The sequence below is a fragment of the Dipodomys merriami genome, unplaced genomic scaffold (genome assembly GCF_024711535.1).
Source record: "Dipodomys merriami isolate MVZ:Mamm:240054 unplaced genomic scaffold, mDipMer1.0.p SCAF_1, whole genome shotgun sequence".
Taxonomy (NCBI): Eukaryota; Metazoa; Chordata; class Mammalia; order Rodentia; family Heteromyidae; genus Dipodomys; species Dipodomys merriami.
In genome coordinates, this window is record NW_027202270.1 from 68,160,309 (window position 1) to 68,178,782 (window position 18,474).

Sequence of the window (18,474 nt, forward strand, 5' to 3'; positions counted from 1 at the left end):
AGGGCTAGATAATTCAATTATGAAATTATTCATTTCTATTTCCAAAGCAATGAACCCCATAGCCATTGGTTTTTTTTTTTCAGATACTTTGTTCTGTGGAAAAGGATTTAGAAATTGTCACTTTCGGCTTTTGGCATTTATTCTTTTCTGTTTCCCAATTTGTGTGAAAGTGGATGGACAGATGGTTTATTAGGCTTTTCAAATGCTTGCAATACTGCTGTTCAATTCAACAATGGTTTTAAACTTTGAAGGACCATGTAGAATGTGGATTTTGTTTAGAAGACAGTTTTAACTGTTCAATTTGAGGATACTAATGTTTACTCACATAACTTAAAGCATCCTGTGGATATAACTCTTAAGGCCTAATCAGTTTCCTTTAGTTCGGTATGCTTAAGGCATTTCTGTATCACAGCCTTGCTCTTGAAAATTGCAGCTGTAGTTAAAAAAAAATGAAGTTACTGAATAAACCAGACATCCAGTTACAGTTGCATGTTTTGCATTTTCTTGAATCATTTCACCCACAGCCTCCTTCCAAATAGAGAATCTTTTAGTTTGGAATCACAGAAAATAAGAGGAAAACAACCAACTTCTTGTTTCATAGAGAAGAGACCTAAAAGTTCCTGATGTTTTCTACAATGAATTTTATAAACAGGAGCTAAAGTAACGCAGGTTGTGTGTGTGTGTGTGTGTGGGGGGATGTGTGGAAATCAACAGAAAGTTCTATTCCTGGAAAGGTAGTGGGTCAGTAAGTACCCTGCGGCAAAGATCATTTCCAGTGTCACCGCCTTGCTTGGCGACCTCTAATTCCCCTCTGAGACTCCGTCCAGGTAAGTGCGATGGCGAACACGCAACTGTTCATCCAAACCGGATCTCAAGTGTGCGCAGCACTGAGAGCCACAGAACCCGGAGCAGGGTAGGCAAGGGAGGCAACCCCAAACTGTGTCTTCCTGCGGAATCACAGAGGGATCCCGAACGAGGGGGTGAAGGCACACTGGCGAGTCAGTGCAGCGTGGCGCCCCCCGGCCACGCGCGGGGACCCCAAGTCTCCCGGAGAACGGGAGAGGACCGCCCCGGGACAGCCCAGGCCGCCCAGAGAAAGACGCCTACGCGGGCGTGGGAAAGAGTGCGACGGCGCTGACGGGGGGGGGGGGGGGGGAGGGGGGCCCGGCCGAGGTTCCCGCGCGCGGGCAGGTGGGAGCGGAGCGAGGCAGACCCAGGAGCACTCGGCAGGTGTGGGGAGCCGCCCCCACCCCGGCCCAACTTTCGGAGAGCGTGGAGGATCCGCGCGGGTGGGGGCCAGCCGCTGAGTCAGGGATCCCGCGCCCGCAGAGACCCCGCCGCGCGGGGGGCGGGGCTTCGGGCACGTGGGCGGGGCAAGGGGGCGGGGCATGCGTCTGACGCGCCCGAAGGCCGCGGCGGCCGGCGGCCGGGCGGGGCGGCGGCAACGGTGGCGGCCGCGGGGGAGGGGCGCGGCGTCAGCGCGTCGCCGGCTGGGCCGCGCCGGTGGCCAGGAGGGAGAGACCAAGAGGAGGAGGAGGAGGAGGAGGAGGTGAGTAGGCTCCGGGCTGGGAGCTGCGCGGGCCGCGGGGAGGCGGGGAGCGCGGCCCCTCCCCTCCCCGCCCGGCGCCCGCCTCGCGGGGCTGCGCGGCGCGGAGTTCCCAGTGGGGCAGCGGCAGCGGCCGCGCGAGGAGCGGGGGTGGGCGGGAAGGCGGAGCTGAGGGCCGCGCTGCCCGGGCGCACGTTTCCCGGGCGCACGCGCTGCACTCCCGGCGCCGCCCCGCGCTCGGAGCTCTGTGTCGCGGCCTGTGGCCTGTTTACTCGTCCCCACACGGGCCATGTGCACATGTCATTTTCTCAGTGTCCACACGTTGTGCCTGCGGGCTTCCCGCGGCTGCGGGTGTCGGAGCGCCTCTCTCCCTCCTCGCCAGGCCTGGGGTGGCGGGCGCGGGCGAGGGCGCGGCTCCCGGGCGCCGAGCGCGGCCTGCGCGGGGCCCCAGGGCCGCCTCGCTCCCCGCCGGCCGTGGGCCTGTGGCCCTCCCCAAGAGGCTCCTCCAGCCTTCCATCCAGAAGGAGACTCGGCGCTGGGCCCCCCTGTCACGCTCCCCGTGTGGACACCCCACTTCCCCCATGTCATCAGAGACTCAAGACCCGCCCATTCCTGTCCCTCGTACCGATTTCTATTGGGATCCTGAGGGTCTCACCACGCTAGTGAAGGGTTCTCTGAATTCAGATCGTGTCCACCCAACCGTGTGCCCAACAGCAAAGTTGCAGCCATACGTTAATCTTTAGTCCGGAGGTAATTTTTTTTTAACCTCCTTTTTCCTCCCCCCCCCTCCCCCCCCCCCCCCCCCCCGCCACTGGCGAGTACAACTTAGTCTTCTCAGAACTCTGTTGCATTAGATGATCTCCGAGATAATTGTTAAGTCAGTGGCTTGAGGCCCTTTGATGGGAAGTTCAGAGAAGGCTTTACGTTTTTTTCCCCCTCCAGCCGTATCAGGGTGTTGAAGTGGAAAAACGTGGGTTGAAGGTGACTTTCCAGACGAAGTGGGTTTCAGTTTGTGGCCCCCATGTGCTTATTCGGTGCCACCCGCAAGACTGATCTGAAAGCTTAATATAGTGGACAGGTAAAGGAATTGCTGGAAAGAAGGGCAGGATAATTCAATAGAGCCATTTTATTGAATTCTATTAACCTATTTAACCCTAAGCTTTAACCACGACAGGAGTTTCATGTAGGCACCCACATACCAAATGCAATATTGAATTTTAATTAGTGCATTCCAGGACTGATGTGGACTAGCTTCTCAGCTTCCATTCGCTTTTATTATACATTTCCGTAGGGTCCTGTACTGTATTTAATGAAACAGTTTTAGTATGTAGCGTGGGAAGAGCACTTTAATTGTGACACTTTCTTTTTGACAAACTTGAAAATAGTAAGAGTGTAATATCAAGCATGAGGCTGAATAAGTAGAAAACTTCATTTTATTACATACCAGTTCAAGAAGGCAAGATGTCTTCTTCTGTTTGAAATCATGTTGACATTTTAATTTTTTGTACTACAGAAGCACAGAATTTTCGATTTGTAAGAGACTTTAGGAGTGTAATCCATGATTTCACAGAGAAATTAAGAATCGAAGTTTATTGAAGAAGTTTAGCAGGAACTGAATAGAACTAGTTGCCTTAATTAAGGCTTAATTAAGCACTTAGCTAGATAATTCAGATCTTCCCAATGGATACTCCTACCAAAGTTTGTTGTCTTATTTTTTTTCCTCTTCAGTTTTGAGGATCTAAGAGCTTGACCACTGAGCTGTGTCCCTAACTCCCTTGATATGTTGTTTTAAAACCAAGTAATTACTAAATTTTCTCCCCTCTTTGGATTGAGTATATGTTAGTGGTTTAGAGCCATTTGATAAAGTGATACAAATATAGGTAGTAAATATTTGCATTTTATCAGTTGAAAACATTACTTTCTAGTTTACCTTGATTTAAAAAATTATTTTCACCTTAAGAATTCTTATTCATGTTCTTCATTGAGGTAGTCTTTGTCAATTTTAGGACATTGGTATTTCAAGAGTTAAAGAGAGCCTAGGAATGTGGCTCCTGGTAGAGTACTTGCCTAGCATGCATAAAGCCTGGATTAGATTCTGCAGTACCACATAAACAGAAAAAGCCCGAAGTGGTGGGGTCAGGTGGTAGAGTGCTGGCCTTGAACAAAAGCTCAGGCCCTAAGTTCAAGCCCCATGATTGGCAAAAAGCAAAGAAGAGTTAAAGAAGGAAGGATATCCAATACAAATGTAATCTAAAATAGCATCCCCAGCATCATTTAAAAACCATGTTTCAAATACAGGAGTTCTGTATTGCTAAGTGGGATGAATTTATTATTATTATTATCTCCCCATAGCACAGTACTTGGTATAGGTGCATTTTCCTTGTAGGGGCTTCATGAAAGATGGACCTTATTGATGTGCAACTTTATTGTCAGGTGTCACATGTAGCCACAGCTCTGAATGCTTATGCTCTTGGTCATTGAGTGCCTGTAAGTCCTGAATTGTGGTATAGTAAGGTTAAAATAACTTCCTTTTTGAATTGAACCAGATATTGTTAGGTTGAATTCCAATATTGAAAGAGGAAACAGGTATACCCTATTTTAGAAAACTGGAGTAGGAAATTTGGTCTTTAATATTTGTTATCAATTCGTATGACATTAGCAAGTATGAAAATCCCAGTCAGGCTAGAATAATACCAGATTTATACTCTATCAAAGTTTGATAGCCATGAATTAAGAAATCCTCTAAATGATACTGTAGGCCACATTTTAAAGGTTTGGTTTCACTTTATAAGGATATATTTTTCAGCATGTAGACTTGTAAGGAACATGGCTTTTGGATTCAGAGTACTTTGGCAACTTGTCCTGAAATGATATTTAAAAATTTTAACTCAAGTTGATATGCTGTACTTCATGTTGGTGGTATTTAAAAGATAAAACACAGAGGGTTATCTGTCATTTTATTTTGGGAGTACTGGAGTTTAAACTCAAGGTCTTGTACTTTCTCATCACATGTTCTACCACTTGAGCCACATTGGTAGCTCGTCTTTTCGTTGTTAGGTTTCTCTTGTTTCTTCTTTCTTTAGTAGATTAAAATAGTGTTTTTTTTAAACTTAAAAAAAAACAGGAACAATTTTCAAGCTTTTATTTTGGAAAGTACCACCACTTTATCTTTTGAAGAGCTCTGCTAAATTTGGGCATAGCAAATGCAGGGCCAATTCCATAGAAAAATTTCTATTTGAACAGGTAGAGTCATATAGATAGTAGCCCAAAGATGTCTGTCAGGGATATCTTTATCCTATATTCATTTTTTTCTATTGATACTATTACTGAAGACATTTATATAGTAGCATAGGGTACTGTTTATATGAAAACAGTCATCATATATCTACCCTTGCAATCTCCTTGTCCTACACACAATCAGACCAGTCCCTTCCACCCAGATTGAAAATACATTAAGAGCTAGGATGCATGCATTAAGAGCTCATGCCTGTAATCCTAGCTACTCAGGAGGCTGAGATCTGAGGATTTCGGTTTAAAGTCAGCCTAGGCTGGAAAGTCCCTGAGACTTTTATCTCCAATAAACTATTCAGAAAACCGGAAGTGATGCTGTGGCTCTGGTGGTAGAGCGCTATCCTGAGCTGAAGAGTGCAGAGACAGCGGCTCAGGCCCAGAGTTGAAGCCCCACGACCAAGAAAAGAGAAAGAAAATACATTAAGGATCTTCCCTCCCCACCATACCTCTGTAGCAAAATTGGTGCTATGAACATTGGTTATTCTCAGGAGTAAGATGTGGCACCATGCACTTTTTGTGGTATCTTTTAAAAAATTTTTTGTGAACCTGGAACCTTAAGCTGACTTAAGCACCACAGCAGCATGTCCAGCTCCCTTCCCTGGATATTCTGCCTCCCTCACAGGGAGCTGGGACCTGTTTTTGTTCATAGGTAGATGGTAGAGGTCTTGGCAAGCCAAGATACTGTGATACTGTTCTCTGGATTCACACTCACCAGTCTGACCCCTTTGATATTGAGAGTTAGACTCTGGCTATGACCACTTGAAATGTTTTTGAGGGTCAGCCATTTACTTATATCAGGGACTGTAGGACACCCAGGACTTATCTGGTCACTAGTTAGAATCTTTTTCTAACTAGCCTTTGGTTAGGTTATCCATTGCTTAACAGATTATTTTTATCTAGTTTCAGTGGTGTTATTGTTTTTAAGTGTTGCATTTTTTTGCCCTTGTCTTCTCTCAGTGTTAAGCTCAGGCTTCCTTTCTGTATTTTTACAGCATGGTTATTTCCTCTCTTCTAGACTGGTGGAAAACTGAATTTGTCTTGTTCTTGGTGATGTCTTCAACATTGACTATAGCGCTTGGCACATAGCAAGTGATAAAATACTGACTGCATATACATTAATTGCAGTAGTTGTGTATCAGTGTGGGAAAGCAAAGTTCATAGAGAAATTCAGAATTCATGCAAGAAATTTAGGTATTTCATTGCTATCATTAGTATTAGAGAGTGTGCATTTTAGCTTATGAGCAATCCTATGAAAGATAGCTTTATCAGTTATCTGGCACAAGTTTGATTTCAGAAGAGAATGTGTAAAAATTTCACTTTGTTAAATTGTAAGGCACTGCACATTTCAATTTTTTTCAAGTTTGATGAATTTGTATGTATTATTTTATATTTATTACACATGGAAGTTTTATGGCACTATAAAGAAGTGCGTTTAATGGCTCTATTTTTGTTCATTAGTAATTATATACTAAAGAGTAAATTCTCATTAAAAGGCCCTTAAATGACTGCTCGTAAAATGAGAGACCCCTTTGATTTTGTTCAACATACAATCCTAGTTATTGTATTGAGGCAAGTCATGAAACTCTTTAGTAGTCTAAACCTTTAATTTGGTTTCAGAACAGTAGTCGTGTATTGAACACCCAAATTACCGTGTCTTTAACAAGTAATACAAACACTGTGTATTAAAAAGGTAATGACTATAACTTTTCTTGTAGACTTTCTTGTACTAATTTTTTAAAGAAGGCTTTTGAACTAAATTTCCCATGCAGGCCAAAGTCTTATACATTTAATGATAGTTAAGTATATGTGTTTGTGTAGAAAGGAAATGGTGGTAATTTTGTAGCAGTATTTTAAAAAGTGGACAGTTTACTAATTATGTTGGGGTAAATAAACACTTTAAAACTCTGAAGAGAAACTTCAATTATCTGAATGAAATGAAGTACATGAAATTAATTTATGTAAGTGAAGAAATCCTTAATGTAAATGATGCATGTCAAGGGACATGACCTTAATCTTGATTTCCCCCCCCATATATATATATATATATATATATATATATATATATATATAATGTATATATCTGTCAGCTGCTTTCACATTACTAGATTGTGATACTTTTATTCATTCTAGGACTAGATGATGGGAAAAGCTGATCATTGCTGTATAGTCTTCCCTCTCTTTAAAACAGAGAAATAAGGAAGAATTCAGAGTAGTATTTTGTGACAAGAATTATCATTTACTGTGCTTTGTACTTTCTGCTGTTGTAGGTGGAACACCACTGCCTTCCATTTTGTCATTTTCTTGTAAAAGATGTGTGGGAACTACTTGATAATATGATTTGATTGAAAACTGCATTTTCCCTCACCAATCTTAAATTTATGTCCTAAAATTTAAGTTTCAGCAGGTTGCAAGGATCAATTCAGCTAGATAAAAATCCTGATTCCTTTCAGCTTCATCTTTAGTGTTTCATATTAAGCAGCCATCTTATAGTGTAAATCCTTAAAACAGAGACAAACATCAGGGGATAAACCGTAATCTTTGTAGACCCTAATTCCAAATGGAAATTTTACTGCTTGATTGCACTATAGGAGAATGATTTCTGGTGGAGTTAACTAAGGTTAACAAAATTTTCTGGTATCTCAAAGTTGTTAGGTAATTTGTAGTCAGCCTCTGTTGTCTTTAGGCTATTTATTATTTTTTTAATTTTAAAATTTATTGTCAAGGTGATATACAGAGGGGTTACAGTTACATAAATAAGGTAGTGAATACATTTCTTGTCTAACTTGTTAACGCTTCCCTCATTTTTCTCCCTCCTTCCCTCCCCTCCAACTCCCCCCGCCACAAGTTGTACAGATCGTTTCCAACATGTTGTCTTGTGAGTATTACTGTTGCATAGGTTCCTTCTTTGTCCTTTGTCTCACCATTTTGTTGTTCCCCTTCCTTTACCTAGTTCAGATAAACATATATACAATACCCAGGGTACCAAAATCAAATGCAGTGACAACAGGGGATAAACCATAGGGGCAAAAACACAAAGGAAAAAAGTAATCACATAGTACATAGGCTATTTATTTTTAAAGGAGATAAGCTTGTTTCAGCCATGGAAATGAGTACTGACACTTCTGTAAGTGAATTTACTTTGTGTGTGTGTGTGTTCTGGGATTTGTACTCCCTCACTTCGCTTTTTGCTTTAAGGCTGGCACTCTACCACTTGATCCACACCTCTATGTCCAGCTTTTTGGTGTTTACTTGGAGAAAAGAGTCACATGGATTTTTTTCTGCCTTGGCTGGCTTTGAATTTCAATTCTTAGATCTCAGCCTTCTGAGTAACTAGGATTACAGGCATGAGCCACCAATGTCCCCAAATTTTACTTCATTCTTTAGCCTTATCTTTATATGAAGCACCTGAGAGCATGTCTTTATTTTTAGGGTGCACCAGCTAGCTTCCTTTTCTTCTGTTGCTTTTTTAGATGCAAGATGAGTCATATCTTGAATGTGTTGGTTAGAGAGTAGTATCAGCAAGCCCTCTACCCAGACCTGTTTGCAATTGCTAGGTCATTGCCTGAGGCCTTCATAAATATATGTAGACAGTATGACTGACTGAGAATTTTGGACTTGATGGTCAATTCAGACTGATTTTGATTCTTTTTTTTTTTTTTCTGCAGTAGTGGGGTTTAAACTCAGGGCCTGGGTGCTGTCACTGAGCTCTTTTGGACAAGAATAGAGCTCTTCCACTTTGAGCCACAGTGCCATTTCTGATTTTTGAGTGGTTAATTGGATATAAGTGTCTCTCTGCCTGGCTTTGAACCATGGTACTTAGATCTCAGCCTCTTGAGTAGCCTAGGACTATAGGTGTGAGCTACTGATGCCCAGCTTTGATTTAGATTCTTTATGATTTATGATCAGCATGCCTTTAGGAAAGTTAGTTACTTAACATTTCTGTGTTTCAGATGTCTCATCTATCAAGTGGGTTGATACGATCTTGCAGTGTTGTGTTTTTTCATAAATAACAATTTATAATTTGTTGTCATATTCAAATAGCATGATGAACACTTGGATTATTTTAAATGGAAATAGGTTTTGTTCCATTTGAAGACAGATGTAATAATTTAGTCATAATCTTTCAAAATAGAGGTCTTACTTGCTTGACTTTAAATCTATGTAAGACTCCTGTAGCCTCTCTTTATTGATATGTAAGTGATACTGATGTGTAATACAGAAAGTCAGAATATATAGTTTCTATATTGGATGTTGAATGTTCCCCAAAGGGCAATATTTTAAATGCTTTGTCTCCAAAATGGTGCTTTTGGGAGGTGCTGTAGACCTTTTAGGAAGTGAGGTCCAGTGAGAGATTTTAAGGTCACTTGGAGCATGGCTTCAAAAGGGATTATGGGACTCTAGTCTCATCTTTTCTTTGTTTACTGGCTGGAGATATGAGTACTTATTCCTAAACACTCTCCTCTCCAGAAGCCCAAACCATGGAGCTACCTGATCTTGTATTGAACTTTCTAAACTATAAGATAACTAAGCCTGATTTTCTTCTTAAGTAACCTGTCTCAGGCATTCTATTTGTAGTGATAGGAAGCTGAATTAATGCAGTAGTTTACTCTGAAGTCAGATAGACTTGGATATGTATAGAAAATCTACTACTCTCCATTTGAGTAATCTAGGGCAGGGTGCTGTAGCTCATCAATTCGATGTTTTCATCTGTAATAAAGATAATAAAGAATAATGAAGTTAAAAATTATAATAAAAAGTTCTCAGGACTTAAGTTAGCTTTGAAAATTACTTAGTAATATCTGAACACAATAAATACTGGTAGTTGCTATAGTGATATTGGACAGATAACTTCCCTTCTCTCTACCATAGAGTTTCATTTATTGTATAACAGCTAGTGAATAAGATTATCAAGAGCTTTAAATGAGCTAATACAGGTATAAGTCTACTAAATGCTTATTTCTATTGTTATTTATGTTATTTTAATTCAGCTTCAGAACAAATCAGAACAATTTAGAGTTCAAATTTAAAGAATTCATGCAGGTATTTGGTAGATTTGTTATGTGGAGGGTTTTATTATGGAGTTTTGGATGGCAAGTTGCTTGTAACTTTTTGTGTTTCCTTAATATAGTAATTTTTAAATGGTGTTATGTCAGTGGGATCCTTTTTGTGAGGTCCATAAAAATAAAACTATTGTCACAGTAGTATAACTTTTTGAATTGAGAGGCAGGCATGAGAATCTGTTTGTCTCTTATTAAGATAAACATGAAAGATATTTGAAAAAAACTTGTATCATTTCTCTTCTTAGTGTTCTATTTTATTTTGGAAAGTAATTTTTCATAAAATGTAAAATCTGTCTTATTAAATACATAGTTTGCTACTTGTAAAAATGGGTTAAAATACTTAAAAGATTCTTACCAGTTACTGATATGGCAAACATTGGTGATTATAGCCCACAAAAACAAATATCAATGACTTATAAGAGTGCAAAGGAGTCATTTTACAATATTAAGAAATTTGAGAACTGTTTCTTTAAGGACTTGAGACTAGACGGATGGAATGAGTTGAGTTTTAAAGGTGTAGTGTTTTAAATTCTTTTGGAATTTGGCATGTGTGCTTTCCTAGTTGTAAGCATATGTCAGTGGACTTCTTGAACATTTTCTAAATAGGTTTTTTTTTTTTTTTTCTTTGTCAGTCATGGGCCTGAATTCTGGGCCTGGGTGCTGTTCCTCACCTCTCCAAGCTAAAGGCTATCTCCCTACCACTTGAGCCACAGTGCCACTTCAGGGTTTTTTCTGCTCATGTGGTGCTGAGGAATTGGACCCAGAGCCTCATGCATAAGAGGCAAGCACTCTACCATCTAGCCAACTTCCCAGCCCCTCTAAATAGGGTTTTTAACTAGGATTTCTAAATAGGGTTTTGGCATGTCTTTTAAGAAGATTTGTATTTTAAGATTCATGTTACCTATATGACTACTACTCAAAACTAAGATGTAGTTAATAGTTGTTAATAGTCAACTTCTTCCTGCTTGATATCACTCTGGTTATGAGCTTTATATGAAGTAATTTTCAAGAGACACTTGGGCCCTCTTGATGGGTGATTAGTGGTAGAGAACATTCAGATAAGGCAGGTATAGAAACATGGGACCACTAGTAACAGCAGAGGGATGAAAGAGAAGGGCTGTTAGGCAGTGCTTGGGGATAATATGGGGCAGATCTAAAAAAATAAGACATACTTTACTTTGGATATTTTTAGGCACAGAAGTTTTACTTTGTTGTGTTGTTGTATTTGGTATTGAAGTATGCTCAACCAACAGAATGACAAACTAATTGGGAAGGTTGACCTCATCTTAGGCCAGTGGTTTGAAGGTAAAAAAGAAAGTAGTAAATTCTAGGGCATTGATGATTAAGAGGAATAGTTGAGGCCAGAAAGTGTTGAAATTGCAGTTCCAAAAGTAAATTTATTCCCCAAATTCTCATTACAGGGTGACTGTTAAAACCTGGGTAGAGGGCTGGGAAGGTGGCTCAGTGGTAGAGTGCTTGTCTTGCATGCATAAGGCCCTGGGTTTGATTCCTCAGCACCACATAATCAGAAAAAGCTGGAAGTGGAGCTATGGCTCAAGTGGTAGAGCGCTAGCCTTGAGCTGAAGAGCTTAGGGACAGCACCCAGGTCCAGAGTTCAGGCCCCATGACCGCCAAAAAAGCAACCCCCCCCAAAAAAAAACCCAAAACAAAAATATGGCTAGAAGTGACAGCAAGCAAAGTTATATAAAAAATGCTGCTGATCTCTGGCAGGAAATATGGACCTTTAAAATGAGTATCCAATATAGCAAGCCCATTCTGGAGAACTGTTCATACAAAATCAGCATTGTAGAACCAGGAGATGTGGACATGGAAGAGGCCATTGTTGAAGAACTGGAATTTAACTTGAAGTTTAGTTCTTTACCTTTTCCTGTCTAAGGTCAGTATTAATCCCTTGGAATGAGGCAAGGCTGAGCCAGGTATTAGAGCAAATTAACTATTGCTGTTTGCATTGGAGAGGCAGAGATGGCCTAAAATGTATTTGTTAATTGAATGGATAGGAAAGTAAGTCAGGAGCACAGTTGCGTCTTTATGGTCATTCCTTTTCAGTTCTTTATGCAATAGACTTTAGGTATCGTAATTTACCCATCAAAATACTCTTTAAGTAAGTTGACAGATTTTTTTCTTTTCCAAGAACAAATTTTAGGGTTATGTGCCAGGTATCCCTGCCCCTGTTACACTATTGAAGTTCATTACTGCAGCATGAAAACAGCTATAGAAAATATATAAATGAAGTTTTGTGGCTGTGTTCCAATAATGCTTTATTGTAAAGATGGACATTTGAATTTCAACTGTTTTCATTTGTCAGAACATAAAACTTTTTGAAATAATTTTCCAATAATTTAAAAATTATAAACCTATTTTCAGCCAGGCACTGGTGGCTCATGCCTGTAATCCTAGCTACTCAGGAGGCTGAGATACATACCTGTTTTTAGATCATAACTGTGTAAGAATAGGCAGCAGTTTGGATTTTAGCCTGTGGGCTCAGTGTTTGCTGACCCTTGTTTAGTAAATAAATGTCAGGAATGCTGTAGAAAGTTTAGCAGTATTGAAATAGATCTCTCAAGGCCTGTTGGTGATACTGTCTTGTTTTGTAGGTGACACTGATGATAAAAATCCGTTCAAGAATTTAGATGTGACATCTGCAGCAGGTTCAGATCTCTCAGCTATAAGACAGACTGGATACTTCATAAGGATTGTCACCTATTGTGCATAGAGAGTCAAAATTCATTACTGAAATTGCCTGGGTTTGCTGCCTGCTGGGTCCAGTGATGCACCTAGTATACAAAGAAGTTGAAAGAGAAGTCTTGCATATTCTTTGGAGGACTGGCAGAGTATAACATCATTGTGGATCAAGCCTTACCGAGGCTTTACAAGGACGTTATGACTAAAACAAAATGGAAAAAAATGGTAATAGTGATTGGTGTGAAGTACATTTGAGTTTACTTGAGAAATGTATATTGCATTATCATTCCATAATGATATATAGTAACTGCCTTGTTAATCCAACTTTAAAGATCCTGTCTTTATTCATGGAACTTGTGTAGCTATTACCTTTGAGAATTGGCTTCTCTTTAAGGGAAATGCAATGAAGAATAACAGCTGTTTACTAACTAGGTTAATTTAAGGAATATGATTTTTTACATAGAAGTTTTTGCTTGTGCATCTACAGATTCTGTTCTCATGTCGAATATTTAAATGTAATGTATTTGTATTTGTCAAAACCTACTTAGAGAATTTTCTAGCTAAACATCATTTTGGATACACTTATACCCAGTAGCAGGTAGAAAATAGTGTTCATAGAAGAGTTGAATTCATAAATTAGTATTTTCAGACCTGTTAGTCAAATTCATTTAAATGATTTATTAGGAAATTATGCATTGGACTAAAACTATTTAAGTTTTTATTGTCTTTAAATAATTGTACAAAGAAGTTTCAATTCAATGTCAGTTTATTAATTCAGTGCATCATGATTAATGTCACCTCAAACTATGTGTCTTTAAAATGAGTTATTCTATCATCACAAACCTTAGAACATCAAAGTATTTTCTTAATTATATAAATATTTGGCTGATAGTTTCTGCTTTTGGTGTACAGCTATTTATACCATTAATAGAGGATTTGAAATCAGTACTGGGAAATGAGATTAGTAGCTTCTCCGCAAGTTGAATCATTTTTTTTTTTTTTGCAGTGAATTGACACTTCTTTTTTATTGTAACTCTTTACAGAATCCTTAATAGGCTAGTATATACAATCTAGGTTATGTTTTATATGAGCTTGTGCAGCTCATCTATGATCAAAAAGTTTCTTCATGACTTACCTTAAAATATTTGTTAAAGATTTCAATTTGTTATTCAATTTGTTATTGTGCTACTGCCATGATTGCAGGCTTTTTAGAGTGTAGTGCAGCCACCCTGGCCATCCTTCTAGGAAAAAGATTTGTAGTTTGCTCTCTAGTGGAAGTTGCACACCTGTATTTTGCAAGTTAGATTACAAATCGTAATCATGATAGCTTTCTGTTGATTTGATTTTTTGGCTTTTAAGCTATCCAAAAAATAATTTCCATTGAAGCCTGTAAAAGAAACATGGGTGTGTTGAGACATTGAGTCTCTGAAACTTGAATATGGAAGGAAAGGGATGCTCTTGAAAGTACTTCAATCCTAGAACTCGGAGGGATTTTGAGTCAAAATTCTTTGTCATTCATTTATTATGCTTAATTGAACTGACTGAATTGTATTTGGGATTACTATTAATGTTTGGGTAATTGCTATTTTCAAATGTAAGTTTTGTTAGGAATGGCTTTTTATACCTTATACACAAATTATATTTTATAAGGAGTATAAATTGAACTGTGATAGTCTATTCAAATTGAGAAGTCTGTTGTAGCCTTTAAAAGCCTTTTCTAAGGTAGAAGGAACAATAAGTAAATAGAGCATTGTAGACATTGTTAAAAATCTTTTCTGTCTGAGGTAAACTCTTTTCAAAATACAATAATTTAGAAAAATATATAAGTGTAGTTTGATAGGTTATGGTTAATTTAATTTACCTGTCCATATTGAAGTTGAGAACCATCTCAAAAGTAAATACTAAAATAATTCATGACAGAATTCAACTTGAGAACACAATTGTGGAAAAGTATCAGTCTTAAATCTTTGAGATAATTCTTGAGCTAGTAACTGAATTATTGAATAAAATCAAGAGAAGAAAATAAGTGTTTAAAACTAATTGTGTATCAATAGTCAAAAGAGTTTTAGTTTTATCTTGTCCCACTACATTGTGTGGTGAATTCTAATGAATTGCTTTCTGAAGTCACAGAGCATTTAGAATTAAAGGATGTTCAGGATTGTTCAGTTACATTCTTTATTTCACCAACTCTGGTTTACAGAGTATTTAGTTATCATACTTATAAGAGATGGGAAAGACAATGGTTCTAACTTTTGTGGAATTCATGACAGATTCAAGATGTCTGGCAGTAATATGACAACAATGAAAAATCTGACCAATGTACATGGACTGTTTATTGAAAGTGTTCTATGCAAGACATTAAGTGAGACATTGTGCAAGTTATTTCCCATCTTAACTTGATATGGGTATTAGAAGTTACATGGTTATATCCAGTCTTTGAGGAAGAAGTAAAATAGTCCTATAACTCGTGGCTCCTCTTGTGCAAAGGCTTTTTCTGTCAGGCAGTTTTCTGATAAAGGAAGAAATAAAAAAGTAATTACAAAGGCCATCAGGTATTATGGGCAAAAATAAGGATTAATAGCTTTTAACATGAATGACTTTATGTTGGCATAGAATGACAAAGCCTTCTTGAAATGAAGTGATAAATGAAGTGATTATATATATATAATATTTATATTTGTAATTCCTTCCTGAATCTGGACTTGAACTCAGATATGTTAATAGATTTCCTTTGCTACTGTAGTAGTATCTATATTTTCGTGAAAATGAGCTTCACAGATGTGAATACATATCATAAACAGAGTTGGCTAACTCCATATAGAATATGTGAAAAAGTACTGTGTTTGAAGAAGTAATGAAAGGCAATTGAATCATTAACCCCATTAAATTTAGTTCACTTGATCAGTTTTCTTGTTTAATAGGAACTTAGTTGAGCAAAGCTTTAGTGGATGCTTAGAACAGAATACATTAAGATACTAGATTAGGCATTTCATGGAAGAAAAGATGGTTATGACATTGTTCTTCTTGGAGCATCTGCTTTGTTGTAAATATTTAAAAGTTTATCCAGGATAGAATGGATGGTACTGTACAGCTTTAAATGGCAGTGTTGTGGGATATGGAAAGAATCCTATATGTCATTGGGCTTCATGGTAGGCTATGAGGTAGAGGCCAAGTTTGAGGTGAACCTTGCAAAAAGGAGAATCATGGAAATGGCATTGTGGCTCAAGTGGTATAATGCTAGCCTTGAGCAAAAGAAGCAGCACCCAGACCTTGAGTTTAAACCCCTGGACCAGCAAAATTAAATAAGTAAATAAATAAATAAATGAAAAAGGGAGGAGATTCAGTGGGAAGATAGTCATTCACTTTCAGTACAAGGGATAATCAAATGTATGGAAAGAAGTAATTGTTATTCACACTAGATAGATAAAACTTTTCTTCTTAAAAAATTGTTTTAAAGCTGGGCGCTGGTGGCTCACGCCTGTAATCCTAGCTTCTCAGGAGGCTGAGATCTGAGGATCGAGGTTCAAAGCCAGGCAGGGCAGGAAACTCCATGAGACTCTTATCTCCAATAAACCACTAGAAAACTGGAAGTGGCGCTGTGACTCAAGTGGTAGAGGACTCGCTTTGAGCTGAAGAGTGCAGGGACAGCACCCAGGCCCAGAGTTCAAGTACCACAACCGACCAAAAAAAATATTTTGCTTTAAGTACCAATTAATCATTATTATGCATGTTTTAATTACAGTAGATGGTTTGTAAGACAGGCCCACAAGATATAGGCTAGTATTAAACTCTTAGTCTTGGTACCTCCACTTTCCAAGGGCTGTGTTTACAGGCATGTACTATCACACCTTGCAGAATTAATTATTGTAATAAGTGTCTCTTGTGAATTTCTTTGTTAATGTAACATGTCTTCTTTTATCAGATATGGTTTCCATTATAAAGTTAGAAACTTTACTCAGCTTAGAAATTGGATGATTATAAACATCAAAATTGAACTAACTCTGGGGCTTGAACTCAGGGCCTAGGTGTTGTCCTTGAGTTTTTTTTGCTCAGAGCTAATACTCTACCACTTAAGTCATAGTTACACTTCAAGCTTACTTTGGTGGCTTATCAGAGATAAGAGTCTCACAGACTTTCCTGCTCAGGCTGGCTTTGAACTGTGATTCTCAGATCTCAGCCTACTGAGTAGCTAGGATTACAGGGGTGAGACACTGAAAACTAGCTTGAGAAAAGACAATGATTTTTTACAAATGATCCTAAAAAGCATTTGGCATTAGTTTCATAACAAGTGATAGTTCTTTTTTTAAAAACTTTCCCAGAATAAGAATGATTGTCTTAGCCAGGTGCTTATGGCTCATGCCTTTAATCCTAGCTACTAAGAAGGCTGAGATCTTAGGATCATGGTTCCAAGCCAGCCCAGGCAGAAAAGTCCATGAGACTCTTATCTCCAATAAACTATTCATAAAAAGCTGGAAATAATGCTGTGGCCCAAATGGTAGAGCACTAGTTTTGAGCAAAAGAAGCTCAGAGACAGCGCCTAGGCCCAGAGTTTAAGGCCCAGCAGGATTGAAAAAACAAAACAAAGAAAAGAATGACTGTCTTGATAGTGTCACCTTTACAGAGTTGTAGCTCCAGGAATGTGTTTGTTCATGTTATTATCTTAAATCTATCTATCCATATTGTTGTAATGCAAATGTGAAAGTAAAAATAATGGTGTGAAGTACCTAGCAGAATTTATGGATTTATATGTTATATGAACCAGAAAACACACATCTATTAGTCTTTGTGCTACTGCTCAGTTGTATTAAGTTCAAACATCAAATATTGCCTAGAAGTTTTTCACACACATTACATGTACACATATGTGTATATATACCTCATAATTCCCTATGGCTTACATTGTAAAAAATTGTTTTTTTTTTTTTTTTCTGAACTCCAGATACATATCAAGTTGTCTTTAGACAGTTCCAAATTCTACAGGTTTTTTTTTTTTTTTTTTTTTTTTTTTTTTTTTTTTTTTTTAATATAGTCGTGGGGCTTGAACTCTGGGCTTGGGAGGTAACCCTCAGCTCTTCAGCTCAAGGTGAGCGCTCTACCGCTTGAGCCACATCACCACTCCCAGTTTTTTTTTTATTGGAGATAAGAGTTTCACAGACTTTCCTGCCGGGACTAGCTTTGAACCCTGATACTCAGATCTCACCCTCCTGGATAGCTAGGATTACAGGCATGAGCCACTGACGCCCAGGCTCTACAATTTTTTTTGAATTATATAAATATTTTTATGTGTGTTTACTGATTTTACGTATTATATCACACTTGATTTGATTGTATTTCTGCCTCCAGCACCCACACTGAATATCCTTCCCCCTCCTTCTGCTATCTTTTGTATCCCTTCTAACTTATATGTCCTTTTTTTTTTGACTTTACATTTGAAAGAAAAGATGTGACACCTTTTTGTGTATGGTTTATTTCTCTTTACATAATCTCTGGTTCTGTCTGTTTTCCTTGCAAGATTTCCAAACATCATGGTTTTTGTTCTTAATGGGTTCCTAATGCTTCATTTTTTACTTACCCACATTTCTTAACCTATTCATTTGTTCATGGACATTTAGGCTTATTCCATAACTTGGCTACTGTGAATAATGTTGCAATGAATATGAACATACAGCGATCTGTTATATGTTCTGTTTGTTTCTTTTGGTCATATACCAAGAATGGTATAGCTAGATCATATGATAATTTTATTTTTAGATTTTTGAGGAATCTATCTAATATTTCTATAGGTCGCTGCACTAATTTACATTGCTACCAGTAATCTAAAGGTTCCTTTGTCCTATATTATCATTGCTTATTACTACTTTTAAAAAATTTATA

The 18,474-nt window shown here is 38.4% G+C and overlaps 1 protein-coding gene across 6 annotated transcripts in view; it reads left to right on the forward strand.

Annotated features, from left to right (window-relative positions):
- The first annotated feature begins 808 nt into the window (after positions 1–808).
- Gtdc1 (glycosyltransferase like domain containing 1) overlaps positions 809–18,474 on the forward strand; it is a 388,745-nt gene continuing 371,079 nt past the window's right edge. For 3 of the 6 annotated variants that reach the window (XM_070023643.1, XM_070023671.1, XM_070023680.1), the window contains exons 1-2: positions 1,445–1,549; positions 12,513–12,825. The gene's annotated coding sequence lies outside the window, so the exon portion shown is untranslated. Of the gene's footprint in view, positions 828–1,442; positions 1,550–12,512; positions 12,826–18,474 lie in introns of those variants that run through there. The other 3 variants (XM_070023690.1, XM_070023661.1, XM_070023653.1) reach the window with 3 other exon arrangements.